At 40.4% G+C, this 27,274-nt stretch overlaps 3 non-coding genes across 3 annotated transcripts; all 3 read left to right on the top strand.

Moving 5' to 3' along the window:
• The first annotated feature begins 23,416 nt into the window (after positions 1 to 23,416).
• trnal-aag (transfer RNA leucine (anticodon AAG)) lies at positions 23,417 to 23,498 on the top strand. The gene has a single exon. It is a non-coding gene; the product is annotated as a tRNA-Leu (tRNA).
• Positions 23,499 to 24,519: 1,021 nt separating this feature from the next.
• trnal-uag (transfer RNA leucine (anticodon UAG)) lies at positions 24,520 to 24,601 on the top strand. The gene has a single exon. It is a non-coding gene; the product is annotated as a tRNA-Leu (tRNA).
• A 1,609-nt stretch (positions 24,602 to 26,210) lies between these two features.
• Positions 26,211 to 26,292, top strand: trnal-aag (transfer RNA leucine (anticodon AAG)). Its single transcript has one exon. It is a non-coding gene; the product is annotated as a tRNA-Leu (tRNA).
• Positions 26,293 to 27,274: the final 982 nt, after the last annotated feature.

Here is a 27,274-nt window from a genome sequence, read left to right as displayed (position 1 = left end):
CAGTACTGCAGTGCTGAAAATGTCACATTATGTTTGATGCTTACTCCTTTGCCGTATTTGTTTTCATCTGCTGCTGCTGCAACCCAATTTGCCCACGAGGATCATTGCAGTTTAATCTTATCTGATCACAAAAAGCACCGCTATCAATCGCACTTAAGTCACAGCGTGCCTCTTGCACACTCAGTCTCTTAATTGGGCAAAGATTTGAAGACATTTTTTAAAATCTTTCCCCCCCTCTATCATGACAAAAAATATTAAGTCTTTTTCTCATCCCAACCTGTCATATTAGGGGCAAACTATTAGCCGCCCTGCTATGAAAGATTAACACAATTATTGTTAATCAGCACTGAACAGACTTCTAACAACCCGATCAGAGCTGAAGACAGCCAGCCAGCTAATATGCTAAGTCGCTGATAACCAGCTATCTGGCAAACTCTGCAATTAACTGATCATTCCCTGTGGGAAATACAGAATTTTTTCTTATTTTCACAAGGAAAAAAAAAAAAGACTGATGTAAAGCACTCTGGCAGTGCCCATATCAGCTAGGAAACTCCTTTACCAGCATAACATAAAGTGTACATAGAGAGTAAACTCGACAGAAGCAACAAAGATGTTCCTCCACTGCCGAGGCTTCTCAGTAAATCCTGCTTTTTCTTGTCTGAAAGTGCATTATGGGTCAGTGTACAAAGCTTTTGCGTGTGAGATAATCCTGTCAAAATATTGCTGCTAGTGATGATGTCCTAGTCGAGGCCTGACAACACAAGGGAAGAGAAGGACGTAATCTATTCCACATAGAGAGTTGAGGCTCATTCAGTATGAAGTGAGCTTCTCTGAATGTACATGATAGTGGTGGCTGCTTAAGTGAGAATATCATAATCTCCTAACTCCCGCTACTTCATTTCTGGGGGGTATTTTTCATACAGGAAATTCATTTCATGATCTTGGTATATCCATTACTAATTGCACTTTATGTTGTCAGGATATTTTTTGAAGTAAGTTGAACTGTGCATAGGTTCACTTAGCCTGTAATACATGTGTCACTATCCAGTTAAAGTATCTTCATATGTGAACCCAACAAGCCTCCAAGGTGGAAGTACATGTTTGGTCCGGTTTGCATATAGTTTTTTTGGGGGGGTGGGGTGGTAAAAGCTGGGCTCAGGTTGGATTTTCAAATGTAACTTTATTAGAAATTTTCTCTCCTGGTGAGCTAGTAGTTAGTAATGGATGAACTAAAACAAAAACGTGCAAAAGGGGAGCTTCTTAAAATCCTAACTTAATGAAGCTAATAATGTTCAGTTTTTTAGTAACGCTTTTTAAAGAGGTGTTGATTTGACTTCATTATGACTTTCGTGCTGTTGCATTGTACACCCTGTTTATATCAATGAGAGTGTTTTAAACAACAAACTGCTCTCTGTAAACTAAAAGTATATAATTCATATACTGAAGGATTAATAATTTTAAGCATGTATTTTCCTTTAAGGGTTGAGAAAATTCTCCTCCTTCTACACTTACTGTATATTATTAAAATAGCTATTTGTAAGTGCTACATAGCCAACATTCGAGTTTACAATACAAGAGGTAATACTCCCTCTGAGTGATAGAAATATATTGATACTGAACTCACAACGTCTTTTCTAGACTGGTAAGTAAACAGCTGTTAATGCTAACGTTGACTATGTAGCAATGGCAAAACTTCCAAATAGCTCCTTTAAACTATTAAACTATTAAAACTCCACTGGATTAGCTGAACAATGAATGAAAATACAATTATTGTTTTAGCTCATGACATTTGGAGATATATGGACACTTTGTGTCACTGCAAGAAATGTAAATGAGTAAAAAGAAAGGTACAGCTTCACAATGATTATTTTTTTCTATAAATCAATCAATTGGTTACTCTAATATCTGAAAATTGGGACAAATGGTTTTCACAAATTCACAAATCAGCAGGTCTTCACATTCGAGAAGCTTGAACCAGGGAATAGTTGCAATTTCTGCCTGATAAAATACTTACAATATCAAATATTGAGGGAATGATGCCACAGCAATAAATTCTCTCATTTGATATGATACATCAAAGCAAAACCGTCAACATTTTTAGTAGGATATAAAGTGCTGAAGGCGACAATAAACACGGCAACTTTCTTTCTTGGCAAGTGTGTTTCTCTTTGTTGCCTCCAGCACGTAACAAACCCCAGCTAAAACACTAACACAGCCCATTGCCATCCTAACAGCCTGTGGATTAGAGTCAAGCACTTCTACTGGGAACTTTAATACTTGTTTCAGCAGGGTGAATTAGATTTTATACCTATCTCATTGTACAGACAGCTAGCTGGCAGAAAGAGTGAGAGATAACAGAGAAGAAGAAAGGGAGGCAGAGGCAGGGAGATTTTGAACTGTGGATGATGGGCTTTTTAAAAGGCACACAGGCAGACAGTTTGCCAGCCAACCAGACAGAGTCACAAGGGGCAGATCCCGCTGTCTGATTGCAGCCTGCAACTAGCCACATGGAGGGAAAAGTGAAGGAATGATGGCATGGATAACACAAGACAATGTAGGGACAAAAGAAGAAGTCCAGAATGTAGACAGGACGAGAAGAGAGAGAGGGAAGAGGGTTGCATGATAGATGGTGATGAAAAGAGACACCCGGAGAGACAGACAGAGAGGAAGAGACAGTGGTAATTATGCAGATAAATACATGGGGCCTCTGTGTCTGAGATCCTCCCCACTGTTTAGAGCTACGACTGCTCTCTGTGTGTTAACTCACAGTGCAGGATGGACACAGCACAGACTCAAGAGGACATTATCTATTTTTTCATATGCAACAAAAATGAACGCATTTATCTGTGTTAATGTCCTCATCACATATCACTCATTCATAATTTTCTTATTTGAAAATAAACTGAACGTAGTATGACACAAGCTTCTCTAGTTACAAGACACCACTTGGTAAATCGGGGTAATGCACCTTCCTTTTGCTTTTGTGTCTCCTTAGGACTGGGGAGAGTTCGCTCTGTTGACATGGATGTTAGTTAGATCTGCATGATACGATGCTGCTGAAGCTCTGTTACTTGATTTTTTTGTCGACTTAGGAGCAACAGAACATGTCAAAACACAACACTGACGCATAATCACCATAAAAAGTTAATATTCTGAATGTGCAATGAAACAATTGTCTATGTTTCAGCTCGCCTGACAAATATATGCTGTGTTCAGATAGCACATGAAGTGAGGTGTTCACGCAGGGCAACGTGGATTTATGTTAATGATGTCTCTGTATGAGTGAAAAATGTTTCAGCAAAATCTACTAGCAACTATCTCCACTTCCATAACATCACTTCAACGCAAATGAAATGAGGAAAAAAAACTCCTTTGTGCTTGGTTTGAACCCATCTTTAGTACAAAATTGTCTGTTGACTCTGTTTGGTAACTCCTGAGGGAAATATGTGGCTTTTTAACTGCTAAATGCTCCACTATGTTCACCAGCTACCTGCTTACTTTGTCTGTCTCCCGTTAAGTCCTGGGTAGTGAGCTTACCATAGGTTTATCAGACCATTTTTAATAAAAACAAGTGCTGCTTTAAAGGTCCCATATTTTATAAAGGCAGATGTCCATGTGTTGTTTGATTATAAAGCAGGTCTAGGTTCTATATTAATACTGTGAAAGTATCAAAGCGCTTAGTCCGCAGAGAAATGCACACAGCCTGTATTCAGAAACTGAGCCTTAAAACCAGCCGTCAGGACTTCTGGAACTTTGTGATGTCACAACAAAGCAGTCCGCACCCTCAACCATGCCCCAAGCCCCGCCCACCTGGACCCACCATCCATACTTGTAGGATTTGGTTTCTCTGAATGATTACCTGAAATCTGCTAAATTTTTATTGGATCAGTCAGAAAACAGTCTCCTCTGCCTCCTCTCTTCTGATTGGCTCACTGACCTGTTGTTACTAGAGCTCCATAGAGAAGCCTGCGAGAGGAAATGTAAAGCTACACTGAGATGGTTTTTGGTTGTTAAAACCACAAATATATCTTCTTATCGATCAACACCAAGGATTTCTATGCCAGAAAACCAAATCCATGTGTAAAAATAATGATTAGTCCAGCTATCGAGTTCAGTGGACCAATAGATGCTAGATACTGATATTTTTAATGTTCAGTTACAGTAGAGCCATATATGTATGCTAACAATGCTTCTGTCACGGTGCAGGTAAGGCTGGACCAAAACACAGCCAACACAGGGGAATGAGGTGCAAACATGTTTATTAACTGAAGAACTTAGAAAATGGGTGAACCAAACAAACCAGACATGAACAGCTCGAGGAAAAATCAGAGATCAACAGACGAACCGACACAGACAAAGGGGAGCACAAAGACTATATAGACACAAGGGAGGCAAGGGTGATTGAACACTGGTGAAAAATATTAGGGTGGGGCAGACAATCACCACACAGAGAAACAGGACCAAGGCAGGAAGTAAAAACATTGAGACACAAAAGGAAAACCAACTACAAAATCAAACAGGAAGTGACAAAAGTCCTAACAAAAAGTGTCGGCCATGGCAAACCATGACAGCTTCTGTGTTTGATAGCTCAACATTTTATTGCTCCGACTAATGGCACATACTATAGTCATGGCAAGCACCCCATGTAGGGAAGAGCACAGATGCCATTTTCTAGGAGACTTTGACAAGCAGATATATATACAGACAAACATCACTGTGTCAGCTGAAGTCACCCCTGGGTTCAGCCTTTGGCACAGGGAGGATGGCTGTTATTTTTGATGTCTACAGAACTGCTGTGTGAAACTGCACAGTCTGGCGTGCTCTGGCTGCCTCGCAGAGAGCATCCTCGCACCAGCACTGCTTCTGCTATTGAGGTCGAAAACAACAAATTACGTGGAAATGTTTTCAACTTTGCAGTGTTGAGGAAATATGGTCAAAATTTTGAGTTTCCATTCAACTGGCCCAATTCAATTATTACTTGCAGATGAAAAATTGAACGGATTCTCAGCGAGAGTGAGACCTTACAGTATCTTTGAAAGACTTGCCTACTTTGTGCACGGTCACGTGGCAATTCAGAGAGATAGAAGAAGAGAGAATGGTGATCAAAGGAATGATTTTGGTGATGGAAGATGGAAAGGTGGAAGTACGTTTTATATTATAAGGTGAAGAAGAGTACATTTGTCTCTTTTGCGTTTTTTCACAGAATCTTTCAAGGAAAATATAGAAGAAGGAGGAAGAGAAGTTACTGTAAAAGGGACATCAGCATCAGATGGAGGTCCATTTTTTGGCAAGTGCAGGCAACCTTCATAGATCTGCATGTAAAGAAAGAACTCAACAAATGCAAGAATCAGAAATCTTACATTTAAGGCTAATATACAGAATTCCTGGGTCTGTTGATAAAGAAACCTTATCATACAATGAACTCTATATATACTATATAAGCAGCAATCTCCAGGCCTGACATTAAGCCTCATGCAAGAACCACTTGACAAACAAGTGTTTTGTTAAGTGGCACATACAAGTGACTCAGGGCAAATTGTGACATTGACCAGTTTTATCATACTTGGTATTTTCCCATAGGTGTGAATATAATTAATTTGTGTTAAAACCACACATACAAATACACATGTACAGATAAACAGCTTTTCTCAATTGAGGGAAAAACAGCAGTTCATTGAAATGCAAGATTTTCTTGCCATTTTTTAGCATGACAACTTTACAATTTAGTACTTGGTGTTGCAGCATGTTAATTGCAGCGTTCTGTCTTAATGTCTGTACCAAGATGACAGGTCCCCTAATACGATTGACACTGTTAAATTCATATGATCATCTGCTGATTTCTGACACCACTATTTGAAGCTCCAGTGTGAAATTCTTTTCAATCTTGTGTGACATGTTTGAGAAGAAAACTTGCCAAATAAATCTTGCGGAACAAACAGCCATACACAGTAATTTGGTGGAGTTAAATTATGTTAATGATCCGAAACATGCACCCTACTTATCAAGTTGAAACCTTCAATTTTCTGAAGTTTCTGAATCCAGCTTGGAACATTCATTAGAACAAGACTTGTGAAAAAAAAATTAAGAGAAGTTTAATATAAGAATATGAAAATGTTTTACAAGAGGTCAAATAGATCTTCCAATGTAGTGGACAGCCTATTGTATCTACTTCAGATGATGTGGTTGCATACGTAGCATCATGGCACACACATTTGTCTAAAGTGACTCACGTTACCCCCCCCCCCCACACACACACACACACACACAAATACAAACAGTTTGAGGACATCGAGCCATCAGAGGTTGAAATTATATTCTCATCTCGTTGGTTGAGTCTGATTTTACTGCCATGGGTCTTGGATCTATGAATTTGATTCACAGATATTTAATCAGTTAGAAAATTACTATTTCTTGTGTATCTCCTGGTTAGCAACACAATGTTTTATCATTGCTTTATCAAGTGACAGTAGAACTTTCAATTATTTCTAGAGATTTGTTTTTGATGGAACAATTCTTTGACTTTTTATTTGTCATTTGTTATACGGCTTGTGAACTGATAGAGTATTACTCAGCTGTCATTGTTCATCTCTCTAACTTTTTGGGTTTAATTACCAACAGATCTTTTCAGAGCTGGTCTGGGTTGGGCCCCCTTCAGATCAGTTCTATTGGAAAATACACAGGTTTTAACAGGTTTTCCACAAGTCTGTTCAGATTTGTGAAGATTTTAACCACTTACTGCAACTGATGGCTGACGCTACCACTTAAACTACCTCATGATAACTCTTTTCATCCCTTTCTCCTACTTTCTTCACTCTCGTCTTCACTCTATTCATTTTGTTCCGTTTCTTCACTCACTTTTGTCCTCTGATTCCTATTTCCTTCCCACTTTCTTCTTCTCTCTGCCCTTGCCTTGCATTCTTCCCCTTTCTATCTCCTGTTCTTTCCTTACCCATCTCCCTCCTGTCTTCTCTCTCTCTCTCTCTTTCACTCCCCTCAGACTCCACCTTCTTTCTCAATGAAAAGCCTCCTCTCTCCCTCAATACATCCATTTCTCTTTACTGTCATCTCCTCTTCCTTTTCCTTCCCTCCATATCGTTTTCTCTCTGCCTCTCAATCTGTCTTTCTCTCTCCATCCCTCTGTTTCTCCCTCTATCTCGGAGCATTTGTTAGAGAGAAACAATTTTATGATCATACTGAGAGGCTGAAAGTGATTTCCCACATTTGCCCTCTCTCCCCCCACAGAGGCATTTGATCAAACAATACCATTCCAATCCAATAAGATGGCATCCTGAGCCAATGGTGTGTGTGTGTGTGTGTGTGTGTGTGTGTGTGTGTGTGTGTGTAAAGCCGAGCTGAGCAGTATTGGCATCCACAGGGGCTTCCTTGGTCTGTGTGCAGCCAGACTTTCTAAGAGCGAAGGAGAAAATAGGGGGAAAACTGGGTGAGAGAGTGAGTGAGAATTGCAACAAGGGAGGAAAAGATAGTGAACCAAATTGAGGAAGAAAGTGTCAAATCTTCCATTTGAATTAACAGAGAAAGCAGAGCGTGATCGGTTGTGTCGCCTAGTCGCCTCAGCTCGCTTGCCTGAGCCCATTGAAATGGGGGATGATCCGCAGGCTTTGTTCTATGCAGCAGTACACAAGCTCACAGGGATGCAAGCCGCTCTCTCCACAAATCAAATACCTGTCGCTTCACCAGCCGCAGTTACACAAAGCAACCACAGGAGAGCAATAGTGTCAAATCCATGGGCATGAGTGAAGGCAGCAGCTGCCTACAAGCTCACAGCGGACTCAAGTCGCTGCAAGTTAAAAAAGAGTACATCTAAATATAGAGCATGTACGCCCATTCAGTGGAAGGCTACTAATTAGTTTTTTGAAAAGTAATTAGACTCAGATGCCAGACAAGAAAATCAGTACATGCACGCACATCCTTCAACTACTGCCCAAGTGCCCTGCAGCAAAGCACAATACAAACCGGCCAGGATGTGAATTTGAATGATCCATTTTGAAATGTATACTGCAACTGTATTTTGCTGTAGCTCTACTTATCAGACAATTCAGCTGTCACACTAAATAGGCTGTTTTCACTCCAGGACAGGCCCTGATGTAAGTAACAACATTAATTAGGCTCCATTAAGTTTATGTTAAGCCATACCAGTGAGCCAGCGTGAGTGATAGAGGGCACTGCTGAATGGAATGCAGCCATATTGAATGTTATTGATTACACTTGTGCTCTTTGACTTGTCAGCATGTTTGCTGTAATTAAACTCCCTTTTCTTCCTTCCTGTTTTGTCCCATGAAGAAGACAAACTCTGTGACAGTGATTGCAACAAAATCACTCGAACATCCACACCATAGACACCACCTAAAGGAATAGGTCAACATTTTGGAAATGCACATTACCTGACGTGGCTGGACGTTTGCTGGAATTACATGAGATTACAAGAGATGTATTAACGCATACATGTATTAATGTGAATGATTAAAGTATACTTTGTCCTAAGATGTGCAACAAAGCTAACAGCAGGCTAAGGGAGTACTTGTCAGTCAAGTAGTCTCCACTCACCCACCCAGTTCTGAGGTCCAACCAGCCAAAATATTGAAATCATGTGATGTGTTTAGCTTAGCTTAGCAAAAGGACTGGAAGCAGGTGGAAACAGCTAGCTTAGCTACCTTCAAAGTTAAAAAAGATGCTTAAGAACACGTTGCGGTTCAAACAAACAAACAAACAATGTCACCATCATGTAGTAGCTGTTCTGGCTTCCAATCATATCACATGATCTTCATCAGAAGATAGAGCACTTAATTTTTTTATTTTTTTACTTTCTTCTGAACACTCTAAGGACTTAGTGTCCATGTTGGGTTAAAAGCTGAATTCATTCTCGACTGCTGCTTTGTTTGGAGTTCATTTAGTAGCTCCTTTGGAGCTTTTGATCATATTACCTGACCTTCATTAGCAGTTTATGTAAAGAAATAATCACAATCTGTAGTTTTAAGGCAAAAAACTTTGCGTAACTATTTCTTGGCAAGTAATATTTAGGTACAATGACTTTGTGCAGCATCACAGAGTCTCTAAATCACAGTGAGGTTGCCAGGTTTGGTGCCATTGTGTTTGTGCATAGACTGTTACTACCCATGCTGTAGTAGTAAACAACGGCAAAAAATAGTTCCTCTAGTTAACTCTTCAAATGAGGTACAACATATAAATTAGTGAGCTTTAAGTGTTGGTTCCTGTCTGTTCCTGTTAATGCTAAGCTAGGCTAAGCACTTCCCGAGTCCATCCTTAAAGCACAGACACATTAAAGTGTGATGTTTTCTCATCTCTGTCTCAGAAAGAGAGTGAAAGCTAATGTCCAAAAATGTTGAAATATTTGAAACAGAAAATTGTAAAACACCCAAACTATAAGATGTATTTTTAGAAACACATTTGTGAAAGTAGAAAAATCTAATCTAATAGCATTGAAGCCAAGGAGATATCACCTACCACAATAATAATTGAGCAACACAAAAACATAAAATGACACTTTAGTCTGAATCTCAGAAATCAGACTGTAGTTCTACAGAGTTCTCTAGTTTTCCAGAGGAGGTAAATGCAGAGCAAGGAAGGAGCGAATTTATTAAAAATGGACAATTTAATTAGTCATTAAATCCTCTGTCTTCTTGCCCTACCGTACCTATTATATTCTAATTATCTCTCTAATGATTCTGTGTCTTTATCTCTCTAATGATTCAGCATTGCATCAAGTGTTTTTTCACTTTCTAACAGAGTCCATTCTGTGCCAACGCAGGGCAATGGCTTATTGCTAATTCTTTCCCCCGGCAGCGGAATTGCTGATGAGTGTATTTTTTTCTCGGCCTGCCCTACGGTCTGTATCTTTGGCACTTGGTCCAAATTGTAAATCAATAGGGAAACCCAGGCGACAGGTTCCATTTCCACTGCTGTTTGAGGTGATGGAGGTGAGGGAATACTGGCTTTGATGAGAGCATGAAGAGGTGACGGTCATGAGCACGTATCCACGCTCACACGTTGACACACGATCTCTCAGATTTGCATGAACACACATTGTGTCTGCGAGGACTCAGCTCTCTGACTGGAATTCAAGTCAACAAATAAAGCCTTTAATGATCATCAGTGACATTTTGACAGCCAATTAGACACATTCAGAGGAAACGCTCACCTCCTGTGATCTTAACGCTCCATTCAAATCACACGGCCTCTCTTTAATGCCACATGTGAAAACTGGGATTTATGATCACGTCCACTGGGAATGGTTCCAATAATGGTCACCTCCTCACCAGGGGGATTGTGGAATTAACTGGGACTTTTGCCCAATAAGCCAATGATTTTCTTGAAGGAGCTGAAGGAAATTTTCAGATGATTGATGAGGTTATTTGGTGGGATATTTTGGATAGTGGGACATTGTTTTCTCTAAAAGGTATTTTACTTTTTATTTTTTCAGGTAGTTTGACATTTAGCTTCTATACACACTTTCTTTCCAAACTGTTTATAATTCAATGTCTTGCTCGAGGACACAGGCTGTTGATGGACACATTCAGTTATGGAAATGGAGAAAGAGTAAAAGATTCTCTATCAATTCACTCATCATATCACCATGAAATCTTTACTTGCTGAATGGTTTCTTGTATGTATACATTTTTAATGCCGTGACATACTTTCTGCTCACATACATGCCTCTTTGCTCTATTGCAGCTGTAAGAGTTTAAAAGGTTGTTTGAAACTCACAGCCTGATGGGTCCTAGATGTGTTTCAATCGCTAATGATTTTTTTTTTTACACAAAGTGTTAAATGAATCACAAAGGTCATTAATATTGTAACTATACATATGAATAAAGGGATAATCTTTTGCCTTTAATTGCCTTTCATGGGGTAGAAAAGGTCAGAATTGATGCCAGCAATGTGCAATATATCTAAGTGTTAAAACTCCCCCCATCCCCTAAAGACACTTTCCATCCCCCTGCTTTCTACTGCTGCCTCTACTCCTGATGATGCCATATATAATCATGCAGGTGTAAAAAAACTCTCGGATGCTTTATCTGAACTACGACCTTGAATGAAAAAACTATCAAATGATACAGTTCAGGTGAAAAACATAACAGAACGTTTTATCATGCAGAATATATTGGTTCTAATGTTGGTGTGACTCACCAGCTCTCACAGCAGTGAGCTCACCATGCAGTAACCAGTGTCATGACAACAGCATCACTGTCTGTTTCTGCCCAATACCTGAGGTTTTTCTTTTTACAACCTAATTAGGTCTGAAAAAAAATATAATAGACAAGAGAAGGGGCCCTAAACACTTTCTGGCTTACACTGTTAGAGTGGCACTCTAATAGTTTACTATTGCACTTCATAAAATGGTAGTTAGTTTGGATATGAAGCTCCAACAAGTCTAGATCCTTCATTTCCCAAAATGCGATTTGATGGCATGTTTTATTAGACCGTTAAATGCCTTGGGCCTCCTACAGAGCTGCAGAGGACATTTACAAAACAATTATCACAGGCTGCGGCTACGTCCACACAAATACATTTTCATTTTAAAAATGGAGAAAATTATCTCTGTCCAGATGAGCATTTTACCTCCGTCTTATAAATAATCTCCGTCCATACTCGTGTCATGTGCTGGTGTAAACAGGAAGCAGTTTGTCTACTTAAGTTGCAGAAAATACTACCAACAGCTCAGCTAAAAGTAAGACCGGAGATTTCTTAGCTTGGACCAATGGCGATGTGGAACTGTAACTGATAGGTGGTCATGGTGATGGAAAACAAAGATTTGATAAGACCCAATCAGGAGGCCAACATGGATCTGTGTCGTCGTTTCCAAAAGTCTCAGTTTCTGTCTGCCCAGATTAAAACACAAGCCTGGAGTTTTCAAACTAAAACAGGGCCAACAGAGCTTCCAAAAGTCTCCATTTTAGGCGCACGGAGACTCTGGAGTAGTGTGGCACTAGGTGTATTCGCATTGCAAAAGTGATGCATTTTAAAACTAAAACATATTAGTGTGGGTGTAGCCCGAGTAGTACTAACCATCACATGTACTGCTGACTGATTTCCAGGTGTATAAATCAGTAGAGAGCTCCTTCGAGCATCTTTGCTCCAAGATCTGTTACACAGTGTGCTTAAATCAGTAACAAGCCGTTTCCACGGTATGCGCAACGATACAAACACTGAATAGTTTTTATACACATTACAAGGGGTTCAGGCTCACAGTTACAACACACTGACAACAACACCAAACACAAACAGACTCCATGCAGTGCACTCTGTGGTAATTAACTGATTTATGAGAAGCAATTAAGAACAGAATGGTCATACAGTCTAACCTTAGCAGGAAGAAAAACAAAGCCTGTGTAATTGGTGAGTAAATAACCCACATTGTGATAAAAACATCTCCACTGTGTTCGTTCACACAAAAAAGGAAAGAGAACGCGGCGAGTCTTTTCTCAACTCAGCTGCTGAAAGAACGAAAGCTGACACTGAAAGATAATCACGCCATTGCTTGTTAAGAGGTAGCTTTGCATGAACCGGAGCTTAGTGAAGATCATATTGGAAACTGGCTTTTTTCTTTTTTTTTTCTTTCACGGAGTCAATCAAACCCAGTCCCTCTCCAGTGAAATCCAGTTAAATCATTATCTTAAATTTTCCCTTTGTGTCTAAGCTGTGTTATCCCAGCTCTCTGCGGATGGAAAGACTGCAGCTCTGTTCTCTCTCTCTCTCTCTCTCTCACTCTCTCTCTCTGTGTTTGGCTGCATTCAAATCGTCTTGTGTCTGCATATGGGTTAAGTTACATTTGAGGACCTCTTTGTGCTTTTTGTCTGTGCATGAGTCTTTATGCATGTGTTAGAGAGAGTATGTGTATGTATGTGTGTGTGTGTTTCTGTGTTATCACCACAGCCCCCGAGATAAGTCCAACTCAGTTACAGCTATGAAATAAACGTGGTCTCTTGTTTGTCTGTGTGTGTGTGTGTGTGTGTGTGTGTGTGTGTGTGTGTGTGTGTGTGTGTGTGTGTGTGTGTGCGTGTGAGCACGTATGCATCTTCTAAATTCACGGTGCTTTACTCGCAGTCCTTTAAGTCTTTTTCTCAGTTGACATATGTATTCCCTTGGCTTTCAGACGTGGGCTATGTGTCACTGCTTCATTCTGTGTAGTGTATTTGGCTGTATCTCTGTGTGTATTTTGTGTGTGTGATTCATTTGTTAAGTGAATTAGTTTTTTTTTTGTGTATAGGCTGCTTACACCAGACAATTTCATTGTTTGGAGGCTTTCAGTGGATTTTCAAATTAAAAGCTTACAGTACAGGGGTGCAAGCACTCACATCTACACCCACCACTTCACCCAGACCTGTCATTTATTCTCAGTTTCTTCACTTTTTCCACTCGAGCTGCAGATTAAATACGAATCTGTACTGCCTTTTGAACTGTAGGTGTTTCTGTTTGGGTACTGTCGTGCAACATTTGTGTGATTGTGGGTAGCTGTTCAACACTTAACATACCGCACGTAGTGCATGTAGTGCTCTGTAATTATACATTTCTTCAGTATGTGCTTCTTTCTGACTGTCGAGACTGAATGGTAAAACAACAGCACACCTTTAATTCTCGGCTCCTCCAGTCCACGTGTCAAAGTATCCTCGGGCAAGATACTGAACCCCAAGATGGCTGTTCCATTAGTGTATGTATGAGAGTGTGTGTATGGTAGAAGTACTGTACTGGGCTGGAGGCTTGTAGTGTAAAGCACTTTGAGTGGTTAATACGACTAGAAAAGTGCTATATAAGTGCAGTTGATTAGAACTAATGAAAAATGCTGAACTATCACACAATGTCATCGCAAAATTTAGTCATAAGTCTGTACAAGGGTTTAATCAAAGGTCCTTTATTCTTGCAAGGATTTTAAAAGGGTCCATACTGCTACATGTGTTTTGTGGAATTTTGTGGAATCACTCAAAGTTTAGGTCATACAGCATACAAGCATTACACACTAATCATCCCAATGACATGTGTATGCTGGTCACAGGGCAGACATGCTGGTTTATAAAATGACCACCCATGTGTTTGTGTATGCAGATATGTATGTGTAGTGCACTGCCTGCAGATGTCAGTACCCTATGGCCCAGCTGGTGCACATCTCCCCTGCAGGCATCCTGCCTGGCCGGGTCCTCCCCAAGCAGATCCACCGCTTATCACAATTTATGTGCCTGCTGTGCTGCGAATCCACTGGCTTTCTAAAAAAATCTGACCCACAAGATGATACACAATGTAAAATACAGTGTACGGCATGTCCTCTCAGACAGCGTTTATGTTAATTAAACTAATGAACAAATGAATCTAGTAAAGATGAAAAATTATTATACCTGCCCTGCAGAAATGTTCTGGAGAAAAACACTCTGTACCAGGCTTCAAGGCTGTTGCATTTATATTTACTGCTCTCACATCTTTGAGTTCCTTTTAAGATGTGTAATTATCACAGTTTCATCATAAACACAATCTGTGAATTTGTCTCTATGTACCATCCTCTCCCTCCTTCTCCCTCTCTATGTGTGTGTGTTTGTGTGTGTGTGTGTGTGTGTGTGTGTGAGAGTCGGAGCTGGCTGCTGCTGTGGTCCCTGAGGTGGACACAACAGATGGGTGAGCAAGAATTAAACACACACACACACACACACACACACGCACGCACACGCACACACACACACACGCACACACACATATACACAATAAATGACTGCCCCTGTGGCACTGTTGAGTGCCTAAATACCAGTGTTGCTTCGCCTCCTGGTGCCACTCTGCAAGGTCAGTAGAAAACACCTTATTACTGTCTCTCTCTCCTTCGCTCTTTCCCCTACAACCCACTGGTAATATCCCCAGAGCCATACGCATGATACACAGTTGCTGCACACTATATATCGCACATCGCTCATTTTCTATCTCATATGCATATGTGGGCAAACTGCACACTCATTCTCTCCTCTCTGTTGAAATACACACACTTCTGCACTATGGTACCAGATGGCGTGCCTCAACACAGTCAGGTGGCAAACTGAACCATTCCTCCACGTGGTTACCATGGGGACCCGCCATAAAACACATGCCCAAACGCACACACCAGATACTCTGCCACTGGCTTAGTAATGTCTGTGCTGGGGGAACTTCTCCGTGAATGCTAAATATGAGGACATTTGTCTAAGCAATGACAACAGAGAGGCAGCAGGTTAAAATGCACCCTGACATAATATGTCTCTGTTGGTGCATGTCAGGATTTCCACTGACATCAGTATTTCATTCTTAACAACCCATCTTAACTCTCTACTAACTCTACATGCCAAAACCGTGCAACTTAGGTCGTACTCCTGAAGATTTCTGTCCTGGTTGATATGGCGACACCTGTGGTTATCATGGTAACAGCAAATGCACTGCAAAGGTGTAAAAATGGAATGGTATCGCCTTGATGAAAGTTTCTGCTCTAGGAGGCAAAAATAAATCTGCTTGAAAATGGAGTTCATCTTTGGTGAACTTTGACCTGTGAATCTGCACCGCTGAGCTTTGATGAAGAGCCCGAGAGTCCAAAATGGATGACAATATTAGCTTATTAGCTGTGTTGCGCCATTCACTTTTATTTAAAGAGGCTCTTTTTAAGTTTTCTCTGCGACCGTTTGTTGCCGGGAGCAGGTGGTGGTGATGTCGCTTGACAAGAGCTTTGGCCATGTGCGTTTACAAGACAAGAAGTTGAAATACGCCCTCTGAGTAGCGCTATGTCCTGAGGGCAGACAACAGAGCTGTTAACGCTAATGCTGGTGATGTAACAATGACAAACTTACAAATAGCTCCTTTAATCTCCTTTGTTGTTGAGTATAAAGTATTCCACAATAAAGCAATGCTTGGAGACAGCTGTAAATCAAGTCAGTGTTACAATATGTCGATAAGATCACACAGTATATTCAAACTGTGTGATCTTATCGATCGAACCAAGCTAAACTAAGAATTGCTTGTCTTTTTTTTTGATTGATGTCAGCAATAGAACAGAAGACAAACTATTTCCAGTGCATTCACACAATCTCACATACTATTACTATATCTAATATTTAAAACTGATCCACGTTCAAAAAATGCAGAAAATGTCTGTTGTTTTCTCTTGTAGATACATTTTTTACAAATAATCATGGTCATCCGTCATCACAGGTGTCAAACATGTTGCGTTTCCTGTGGCTGCCTTTCTCAAGACACATCAACCATAAAGTGTCTAAATATAGCCTGTCAATGGCATGACAATCCATCGCTGTGCTGGAGTTGTGATATAGCTTTAGTAATGCCCAAAATGTTGACCTTCATAATATATCAATGCAGAAGTGACAAGTGTGTGTGGGAATCAACTTTTTTTCTTTCAAAAGTTAGATTCAGACTGCATTCCCTGCACCACATAAGGGATCAAGTAAGTGGGGTGCGTGTTGCCTCCTTTTCATCTGCTTTATGCTAAAAGCCATTTGATGTTTCACCAGTTCACCGATTTTAACGTGAAGCAGCAGAAGCAGGATGCAAGTTTTGCATCAGTAGTAAGTTAACACAGCTCTGACACAATGTAAAGAGAATGAACAGTAAACAGTGAGGCTCATATCAATGAGATAAGATAATACTGGATTACATGCAGTATCATTTTAATCTGAATCCAACGCAGGAATGGCAAACTTCACCTCTACCAACAAAACAAAACAGAAAACTGCAAATGTGGGCTTTTGATGAGTTTCATGAAAATCATAAGGATTAAAACTTTAAATTACTTTGAAGTTTGAAGTAATTGGCCCCCATTGCTTTTAGAAAACATTATAATCTTCTTACAAAAACGAAGCCCTGTACTAATGAATATAATCCATCATTTTCATTATCAAAACATCATCAAACACATCTATTGCAGGTAATTGTTATGTTTATTGGTGCCACTCTTTGTATTGTCCCATGCTGCACGCTGTTGTTTTGTGGCTGTAAAGAAGGTAAACAACGACACTGGGCAGAGTGGGGGGTAACATCTGCTGGGGAGGCACAATCATCTGCTCCCAGCTCTGCTACAGTGGAACCACTGTTGATTTCATTGTGGTGTTATAAAGTGATGTTAGTAGAAAGTACAATACAAGTGTTTTATACCGTGATGGATTATATCAGTTAAGGCAGCGGTGTCTCTGCAAGCTGCTTTTTAATTGGTTTTGAGAACAATGGAAATCCAAGGCTTTCGGCCGGCAATGAGTCACACCTGAACAGATCGAAGTATTAGTCCTTGTTAAGTAGGGCCAACAACAAATCATAGTAGTTACCTCTTACCTTAATTTAAACCTGATCTTTACTCTAATTCTAACTATAACTTCAAACTTTAAAAAAAAATCCTATAAGAATTGAGCAGACACAAAAGACAAGAAAGAAAAGACAGAATTAAACATTTTACTGGGGCTGTTCAGGAACAATTTGCTTCAATTTGTTGCTGTGATTCTCCTCTACACTCTCCTTTAGTTTCCCTCGGTGGCCTGTTTCAACCACACACCACTGGACTCCTCAGCAACAGCAACAAACAAAGAAAAAGCCCTCCTCCACCTGATGGAGGAACCTCAGGATACTTTTCTTACATCAGCCATGAAATTAACTCATCAGACTGATCATGGAAATCCCACCAGTGTTAAGAATGAAAACTTGAATTAGGAAATATCGCTCCATTTTTTGCGAGCATGTATTTTTAGTGATGACAGTACCTCTTCCGTAGTGCATTAATCAGGCTTTTGCTTCACGTCTTGCAAAGCAAACAGTAAGAAACAGGCCTCACATTTCTCTTTAGGGCATACAATTATAATATGTTTTTGATCTACCATTGAAGTCAAATGCTAAAGTACAAGATGACATTTCAACCTGCAGTGATTTCCAGTAGCAGATAGGAGTTTGTCTGTTTTTTATAATTATTCTTGCCAAATAGTTTTGGCAACTAACACGTTAGTTTTGGTTCAGTGTATGTTTGTATTATTGGATCATCAAGTTCATCCCGTGGGTCATTAACAGGTTTGATGAAAAACCTAAATCAACCTAATGTTGACACTGTTCCTATAAGTCATACATGTTCATATAATGTCTCACAGAAAGAGATATAACATTTTTGCAAGAATAAAAATCAAAAGTAGAGAGCTGTATGATTGACTTTACAGCCTGTGACTATGACACAACCTTTGAAACCTTCTTAGTCTGCAGCACTGTTCTAACTTCATATCTACATTAGATGTTATTATACTTATACTCCCAAATTCAGAAACCATGTAACTGCGACTTCAACAGTCAGTGACTGTATTTCTGTGGAAGACCAATAAATCATTTTATGATTAGTAGTAATTTCTTCACTGTGAGGCTCACATAGCACCTTCCTTTGTGCCAGCAAGGTAACCTTTAAGGAGACAGACAGACTATTTTTTCTCTTTTTGCATCCAATCCCATGTACTTTTTTCCTCTTAAAGCTGCACTTACCAATATTCTTGTATTGACAATGGGTCAAAACACAATGTGTAATGTGAAACAGGTCATTCATAACAACAAACTCTTTATTATTCTTTAATTATCACAAACTCTTGCAGCACTGCTGAGCTCTGGCACGACTTTAGGACTCTTTTGTTTTCTTTGTTTTGGTTTTACGTCCTGCAAATTAAGCTCAAGAACTGCTGTTTCTTACAGTAGCAGCCAGCAGGTGAAGATGAACCAGGATTTGAACCAGGTGGCCAGAAACATGACTCCAAAAGGAAGACTAAGGTGGCTCCATCTCTACTGGGTGTGTAAATAGGTAATTGATTTCTAACATGTTATATAAACTGATAATATGTCAGACATACGTTTGTATGTGTTTTATCAGTCTTCTGTAGATTCCTTCTGCCTGCTCAAGGTCAAAAAATAAATAACCTGACACTGAACACCACAAAGACAAAGGAACTCATCCTGGACTTCAGGAGAAAGTGCTGTGCAGACCCAGCACCACTATACATAAACAGGGAATGTATGGAAGGGATTCAAACCTTCAAGTTCCTGGGAACCCTGATCACTGTCGACCTCTCCTGGTCTGCCAACACTTCAGCCTCACCAGCGAATACACCTCATGAGAGTGCTCAGAAAAAAAACAACCTGTAAAGAAGGCTGCTGGTGGCCTTTTACCGTGCAACCATCGAGACCATACTGACGTACGGCATCTCAGTGTGGTACGCAGGCTGCTCAGTAGCCGACAGGAAAGCTCTACAGAGAATAATGAACACAGCACAGAAAATCAACGGCTGCTCGCTGCCCTCCCTGGGAGAGATCGCCAGCTCCCGCTACATCAGCAGAGCCTCTAACATAATCAAGGACTCCACACATCCTGGTCACCACCTGTTTGAACTGTAGCCCTCTGGCAAATCGCTACAGGTCTGTCAAAACACACATCTCCAGACTGAGAGACAGTTTCTTCCCCGGGGCCATTAGCACACTAAACTCGAATGAGTGACTACTTTTCTAATAATTACTCATTCATACTGCTATTCATTCATATGCACTACCATATTAATGATGTTATTTATTATAGTCCAATATATCTCAGTACACTCAGCTTTATATTTTCTTGTATTTATCTTATTTTAATTATTAGAAAAAATCTGTGTTTTTGATGTTGCTTGTCTGTATTTTTCTCTGCAACAAACAGGAACAATGCTCCTAATTTCCTTGTATTCACAGCTTACACTGACAATAAAGGCTTTCTTCTAATTCTAAAGTACAGCCCCCGACAGATTTCTTTCTGGAGTCAGTTAGGTTTTCAAATCCTCTGATGTGGAGGAAGTGATGCATTTAACATGTCTAGTTTGTTTACAAGAAATACAAGAACGTGAGCACTGATAGCTACAGTGACTGAACATACAAATAAAGCAGCACAGTCTTAGAGGAAGGCAAACAGTAACTGTGAGATGAAAGACACGACAGCACTGGACACACTGTTTGACTCATGAGTGTGCTGCAAAAACACATCCATACATTCTTTTTAAACAGAGATTAAGACAAAGTTTTCCTTTCCTCCCACACATTACTGGCACAAATGTACAGTGAAAGTCATTATGGCTGTGAGTGTGTGTGTGTGTGTGTGTGTGTGTATAATCAGTGTTAGAGTTTCTCTCTAAATCTTTCAACAAACTAAAAAGATACTGATGAGGTACAGACTGATTTGACAGGTGTGTGTTTGTGTGTATGCGTGTGTGTGTGTGTGTGTGTGTGTGTGTGTGTGTGGATGGTTTTTAAACCCCCATTCTTTAGTGAGAGCAGATAAGACCACACTCTGCCTGCAAACTAGGACTTCACATCCCCAAACATACACTAGGAGTTTTTTGATACAGGGACTGTCAGTGACACTTAAATTTGTGAATTTTACATGTGTTTTGAAGGTGTGGAAGGCTTGTTTACATCTGTAATCTGGGCAAACAGTCATGATGGGGTTTTTAGAAATTGTCAGAAAGCTTATTTTCCACCACTACCTGAGATGTAGGTGGTGAAATGTTTAAGAAGCCCCAAACTCGGGGAGTAAACGACACTGTACGTGCTTAAATCTCATTTCACCAACTTACCTCACAGAGAGAAAAAAAAAAAAAAAAGTTTCCGTCAAAATCAAACAGAAAGCAAGATGATGCAGAATAGGTTACATTCTGACTCCGTTCTCTCCCCCGTGCAGACACCCACCCATATATCTACCCACCCCCACACACACTGGGACTCTGAGACATGTACTTCAATTCAATTAAGAGCAAATTAAAATAAAACAATCTGAGGAAATTAGATTTTTCTGCCTGGGGTCTTTGCAACGGCCTCTGAGGCGAACCGCACAGTGAGGACCAAGCTCTGGGAGCGAGCTGCATGCTAGGGCCCTATAATGTCTCTTCTGTCACCACCTGGGTCTCTGTCTAATTAATAATGTGTGTATTCAGGGAATGAACAGAGGGAGGGAGGGAGGCAGAGAATTAATAGCTTGTGTACTTAGGGATTGATGGAAAAAATGGAGGAAGGGGAAGAAGGAGAGAGAGAAAATGTCCTCCCTTTTTTTTTTAGACATGTCTGACGTTAGTCACCATGATTATGTAAAAGCGTTTGTACAATTATGTGTTACATTATGTGACACGTGGCATTTAACTTTTTTATTTTCCTTTGCATCTGTTTTTATCCCTTTTCTTTATGTGCATTAGACGTCGGCTGAAAAAGAGACAGTCAGACAGAATAATGACCTGACCTTTTTACTTATTGTACCTTCCTTTTCAACTTTTGTGCGACTATTTTGTACAGAAGTGCACATAATTATGCAACACAAATGATCATAGAAACACATTCCCTCAAACTGAAAGTAGAGAGTCTAGAAGACAGGAAAAATGTGTCCTTGGAAGTGTAGGTTATTCGTCTCTTTTATTAAGACTCACTTAGGCTAAAACAAATGAGAGAAAATTTCATATTTTCGAGCTCAGATCCATATAAGTCGATTCGGGACGGAAAAATCCCTTTTGGTCAAAAACAGAGAGATGGATGGGAACAGATTGCTGTCAGGAGGTTTATTTTTTGGTTGTGTGTCATGCCAGTACATGTTTGTTGGATGCCTGAGCATCCAACAAACATGTACAAGCAGAGCTTAACAACTCTATATTCCTGCGGGACGGTAAATTCTCAAAAAGATTGACTGTTTCAAACAGGCAAAATATATTTGGGAGATCTGCATTTGGCTGTAGTTTAGTGTTGAGTCTCCTGGAGGAGCCATGGCCCTGATTCAGCCAACATTCATACAAATTGATTCATTCATCTGACAGTAAAGATATGTTTTGACTTGTGACAAGAGGGATTTTTTTTTCTTTGACTTTGTAGATTTTAAAGTGTTTTTAAGAAAATGTACTTTAGACCCATATGGTCAATTAAACCACTGACACTGGCAATTTTCTGAAAGAGATTAAAATATTTTTTAGTTTTGAGGATATTTGCAGGCCATTGCACTTCGTTAGACAATGATAAGTACAAGGTGGAAATTAACAGTGGCCAGAAGGGAAATGATTAATGTTTGAAGTTTTTTTTACCAAAGACATTACATCTGACAAATTCAGGATGAACTAGAATTTACGCAGCATAACTTTTAATAAGGCCAACAAATACCTCACCCTTATATGTTTAGTAATTTTGATTTCACAAAAAAAAAAGAAGAAAGAAAATAATCTAATTACGGTTTAGTTCTTTGATTTTGGTATTTCTACACAGGAAGGAATAGACTAACAAAGACATTTACTGAATATCTATCAATATTTATAGAGGCGTGGCTACCTTATTAAAGTTTGTGTGTCTCGGTCAACTCCTTCCAGAAATCTATCAGTTTAAAGACAGATAGAGTCAAACAGATCAGATTATATCAGATTTAACTAGAACGCGCATTATCCACTGTAGTCCCGGGGTCCCACTATGGCCATGCTGGCCCTGCCTTATTTAACCCCAATTCCATTTTGCAGTACAGGGTCATTCTGAGCAAAGTGGTGCAGCGGAAGCGTGCTTGGCCCATAACCCAAAGGTTGTTGAATCGACGCGGTGCTCTGCTTACGCGATATCTGTCAGAAATGCAATGAACACAACTCTTCTTCTTGTCGGCGTCTTCAATGTAATTGTCCACTGGCATCATGTTGTGTTGCAGTAAAATCTGACCCATTGATGCTGCACTAGCCTTTTACAGCATCTTCATTTCAATGAAACTCTTTCAGTTATTCTGCCTTTTCTCTCGTCCAATCTTTAAACACTGTTTTGATTCCTTCGAGAATTGGACAGGTGTGTCATCATAGCAGTGGCGCAGTCTGTTTCTCATTGTAGAAAAGCAGCATTGTTCTGTTGTTATAGTGTACCGACACAATTTTAAATACTCTCGTCTTTTTCCAAAAATCTCTGCATTTTTATGTGTCCAGTTGTGATTGTATGATTGTATTGTTTGCCTCTGCTCAAATTTCACGGAAGCATTTATTTTCTTCATTAGACCAGATAGATCCTTTCACCGCGTTTGAACAGGACAGGAAGTGATGTGAGACAGTCATAGCCACAACCTGGGTGAAATTATTTCTGGAGAGTCTTAACTATGTTGTTGTCAGTGTATATAACAAGATTTGAAATAAATTCTCCATATTCTTCTAAAATTGTGAATTGAGGCATATGGTCTGTAGAGTTCCAGTGCGACATATTCCTGCTATTTGTACTACTCCAGTAAGGTCATCGCTGCAGTGGTGAGTTTCTTCTCCATGTATAATTAAATAAATAAATAATTGACCCACATTTAACTTACTTCCCTCGCAACATATCATTACATTGTAGCTATCTATCATGGGGCCACCTCCCATTTCAATCCTCTGCTGTATAAATGCACTTCTTGCTGTCTGGTAGTGTGGCCGAGTGGTCTAAGGTGCTGGATTAAGGCTCCAGTTTCTCAGGAGGCGTGGGTTCAAATACCACCACTGCCATTTAATTCTGTCAGCAAAGGGCAGGATTGAATATTTGCAATACTACAAAGTCCCCATTGAAATCATCTTCCTTCATAATCCAGTGTCTGGATGCAAACAACATCCTTCTTGCTGTGGATGTCTTCAATGTGATTGTCTGATACAGCCCATTTCCCGCTGACGTGTGGGATAACAAAATTGTCCCACATTCAGTTTATCTTCCACATGATGCAGCATCATATTGGAGTAGCTCCTTGTGTTGCCACCCCCTGCACATTAAACACACTTCAGAAAAGTTAAAATATGAATGCTACCAAAGATTTTTGTGAGCAATGTGAAAGGATACTATCTCCATGCACTCCCAGGTCAAATGACTCCGAGGGATTCTTCCAATAAAATGCTGCGTTGTGTGGAAATGTGGATCGTTTCCTGCAACAAAACTTGATGTCATCAAGTAATACAGAGTGGACAATCACATGGAAGACACCCACAGGAAGAAGAACAATGTTTACCATGAAGCACTGTTGCATTAATTTACCCAGAAACTGTAAACATTGAGAAAAAACTCATCATAACAGGTGTAAATTCTTTGACAGCTTGCCAACAGAAGTATGGAACAACTAAGTAAAGAAGGCATGAATAGCTGCCACACAGGATGGTTTCGTTCCGTCGACCTCTGGGTTATGGGCCCAGCAAACTTCTGCTGTGCCACTCTGCTTTAGGCAGTGTATTCAAGGTGTGGGTTGAAATTCCACCACTGCCAATTGAGTGTGTTCATCCAGAAAACTGGTGCAAATGGAAATGTGAATATCTGAAACCTTGAATGAATTTGGATTTCACAGTTGTGCACCTTTCACCACCTAACGATCAGAAAGAGTAACAAGGCAGCATACACCTGCCCTTAATAGTAATGGTCACTCAGAGAAAAACCCAGAAATAGGTGAAAAACATTTTACTTACTTCCCACACAACACATCGTTACATTGAATGAATCCCTCATGCTGCCACCCACTTCTAGGTTAATGTATTTCACACCATCAGTGGTAGTGTGGCCGAGTGGTCTAAGGCGCTGGATTTAGGCTCCAGTCTCTCAAGAGGCGTGGGTTCAAATCCCACCACTGCCAAATGATTGTTTGTCTTTCTTACCACTGCCAAATGGCTATTTGTCCATAGGACTGATGCGATTTTTCCGAGTACTTGCTTTAGCATCAAATGATGTTAATTCCTGTATATCTTGTTGACTGTTACATACTGAAAACAGGGAGAAGAGAGAGACAGAGGCACAAACCCTGGACCCACATGTGCTTGAGGCAGCAGAACAGCATATGAGGAGCTGGAAGAATTAACCTAATCTGATTGGTAGGACAACATGGACTATACTGGATTAACTGGATATTTAATTGAGACTGAGGCTGGTGGTAACAAATGGTAACAAATACAAAGCCTGAAATAGGAAAAGAATTAGGAGCTACCTGAAAGATAAGGCATAAAGATGAGTTTCTAGGTTGGATTTGAAGGTTTCAACAGAGTCATATGTCAGTCTTTTAAATTACAATGAGCCTTCACTCCCAGGTTTCTTTGATAGTTGTGTTCTTCTAAAATTGTAAACAAGGGCCAGGTGGTCTGATTTACCAAGTGCATTTACACGGCAGGGGTAGCAATGGGGGGGTGGCACCATGAGGGATTCCCCCAATAAGACGCTGTATGCCGTTATATGGAAAGTAAGTTAAATTCGTGTCAACTGTTGGTTTCTTTTGGCAATGTTAAAGGGTACTATCAGCCTTCACGCCCAGGTCTCTGCGGTATTCCTTGGTATTCATTGGCTGTCGCAAACTGTCAGGTAGTGTGGCCAAGTAGTCTAAGGCGCTGGATTAAGGTTCCAGTCTCACAGGAGCATGCATCGTCGTATTAGAGGAATCCCCTTTGGTGCTATCCACCGGTTGCAACCTTCCAATGTCTAGTAAATGCAACTCCCACTTGAGGGTGTGGTCGAGCGGTCTCAGGTGCTGGATTAAGGCTCCAGTCTCTCAGAAGGTGTGGGGTTCAAATCCTACCACTTCCAATTGGTTATGTTTACCCACAGTAATGTTGCTAGAGCTTAGAATACTCCCTTTAGCCGTAACATATCCTACATTGTAACTATTACTGACTGTAACGTGTTGAAAACTTAAAAACTAGGAAATGCACATACATGACATCCCTCAAGCCTTTAGATAGACCCCATAGGTGCATTTGATTGAACTCACCCATAACAGCGGAGCTATAACATATCCTACATCAACTGTGCAACATTTGTTTAGGTTGTCACTCCTTTGAATGAGACAGTGGAATAATTGTGATGTCCATCCATCCATCCATCCATCCATCTATTATCCATCCCTATAGCGTAACAGGGGGCTGAAGCCAATCCCAGCTGACAATGGGCGAGGGTAGGGTACACCTTGGACAAGTTGCCAGTCTATCACAGTGAAGTTGTGACGTCTCATCGTAAATAGGAGTCTACTTCCATGTCTTGCTACAATAGTTTTCACATCTTTGAAAAGAAGAGCGCTACAGTGTTTCACAATAAATAAGATTCCTCTTCCTGTGGGCCACTTCAAATTGATTGAAGTTGACCCACATTAACTGTACTTCCCGCAAAATGCATCGTCACATTGGAGGAATTCCTTTTGGTGCTATCCACCCGTTGCTACCCTCCAGCGGGTAGTAAACGCACTTCCCACTCCAGGATATGGTAGTGTGGCCGAGCGGTCTAAGGCGCTGGATTAAGGCTCCAGTCTCTCAGGAGGCGTGGGTTCAAATCCCACCACTGCCAATTGGCTATCTTTACCCATAGTAATGTTGCAAGAGCTTAGAATACTCCCTTTAGCAGTAACATATCTTACATTGTAACGATTACTGACTGTAATGTGTTGAAAACTGAAAAAGTAGGAAATGCAAATACATGACGTTCCTCAAGCCTTTAGATAGACCCGTTGGGTGCATTTGCACATCACAATACGTGGTGCTCTAAGTCTTCTGAGCACATGCTTAAGCATCAATTAATGTTTGTTACTTGCAGGATGGTTTACTGACCTTCACGTGTTGAAAGCTGATGGTGTGTAGAGTTCCAGTGCGACACATCCTGTTTGTACAAATCCAGTAAGGTCACCGCTGCATTGGTGAGTTTCTTCTCCATGTTCACAGTTTCTGGGTACAGTGCTTCACGAGAAATAAGATTCTTCTTCCTGTGGGCCAATTTCTTAGAAAAAACGTACCTTTCTGCTCCAACATTTCTGTGCCGTGATTTGTCAAATGTTGGAAATGTTGGAACTCCGGGAAGAATCCAAGACGCCGATTGGCTGACGAATTTTGGAGCCTGGGGACGTGATTGGCTCTCGCGTCCAATATTTCTCCAACATTTCCACGACCAATCCTTCGGCAGCTGGGATTAAGGCTCCAGTCTCTCAGGAGGTGTGGGTTCAAATCCCACCACTGCAAATTGGCTATATTTACCCATAGTAATGTTGCAAGAGCTTAGAATACTCCCTTTAGCAGTAACATATCTTACATTGTAACGATTACTGACTGTAATGTGTTGAAAACTGAAAAAGTAGGAAATGCAAATACATGACGTTCCTCAAGCCTTTAGATAGACCCGTTGGGTGCATTTGCACATCACAATACGTGGTGCTCTAAGTCTTCTGAGCACATGCTTAAGCATCAATTAATGTTTGTTACTTGCAGGATGGTTTACTGACCTTCACGTGTTGAAAGCTGATGGTGTGTAGAGTTCCAGTGCGACACATCCTGTTTGT

The sequence above is a fragment of the Seriola lalandi genome, unplaced genomic scaffold (genome assembly GCF_002814215.2).
Source record: "Seriola lalandi dorsalis isolate HSWRI2012SDOR001 ecotype SW California unplaced genomic scaffold, Sedor1 jcf7180002054691, whole genome shotgun sequence".
Taxonomy (NCBI): Eukaryota; Metazoa; Chordata; class Actinopteri; order Carangiformes; family Carangidae; genus Seriola; species Seriola lalandi.
This window is presented reverse-complemented; position numbering and strand designations above follow the sequence as displayed.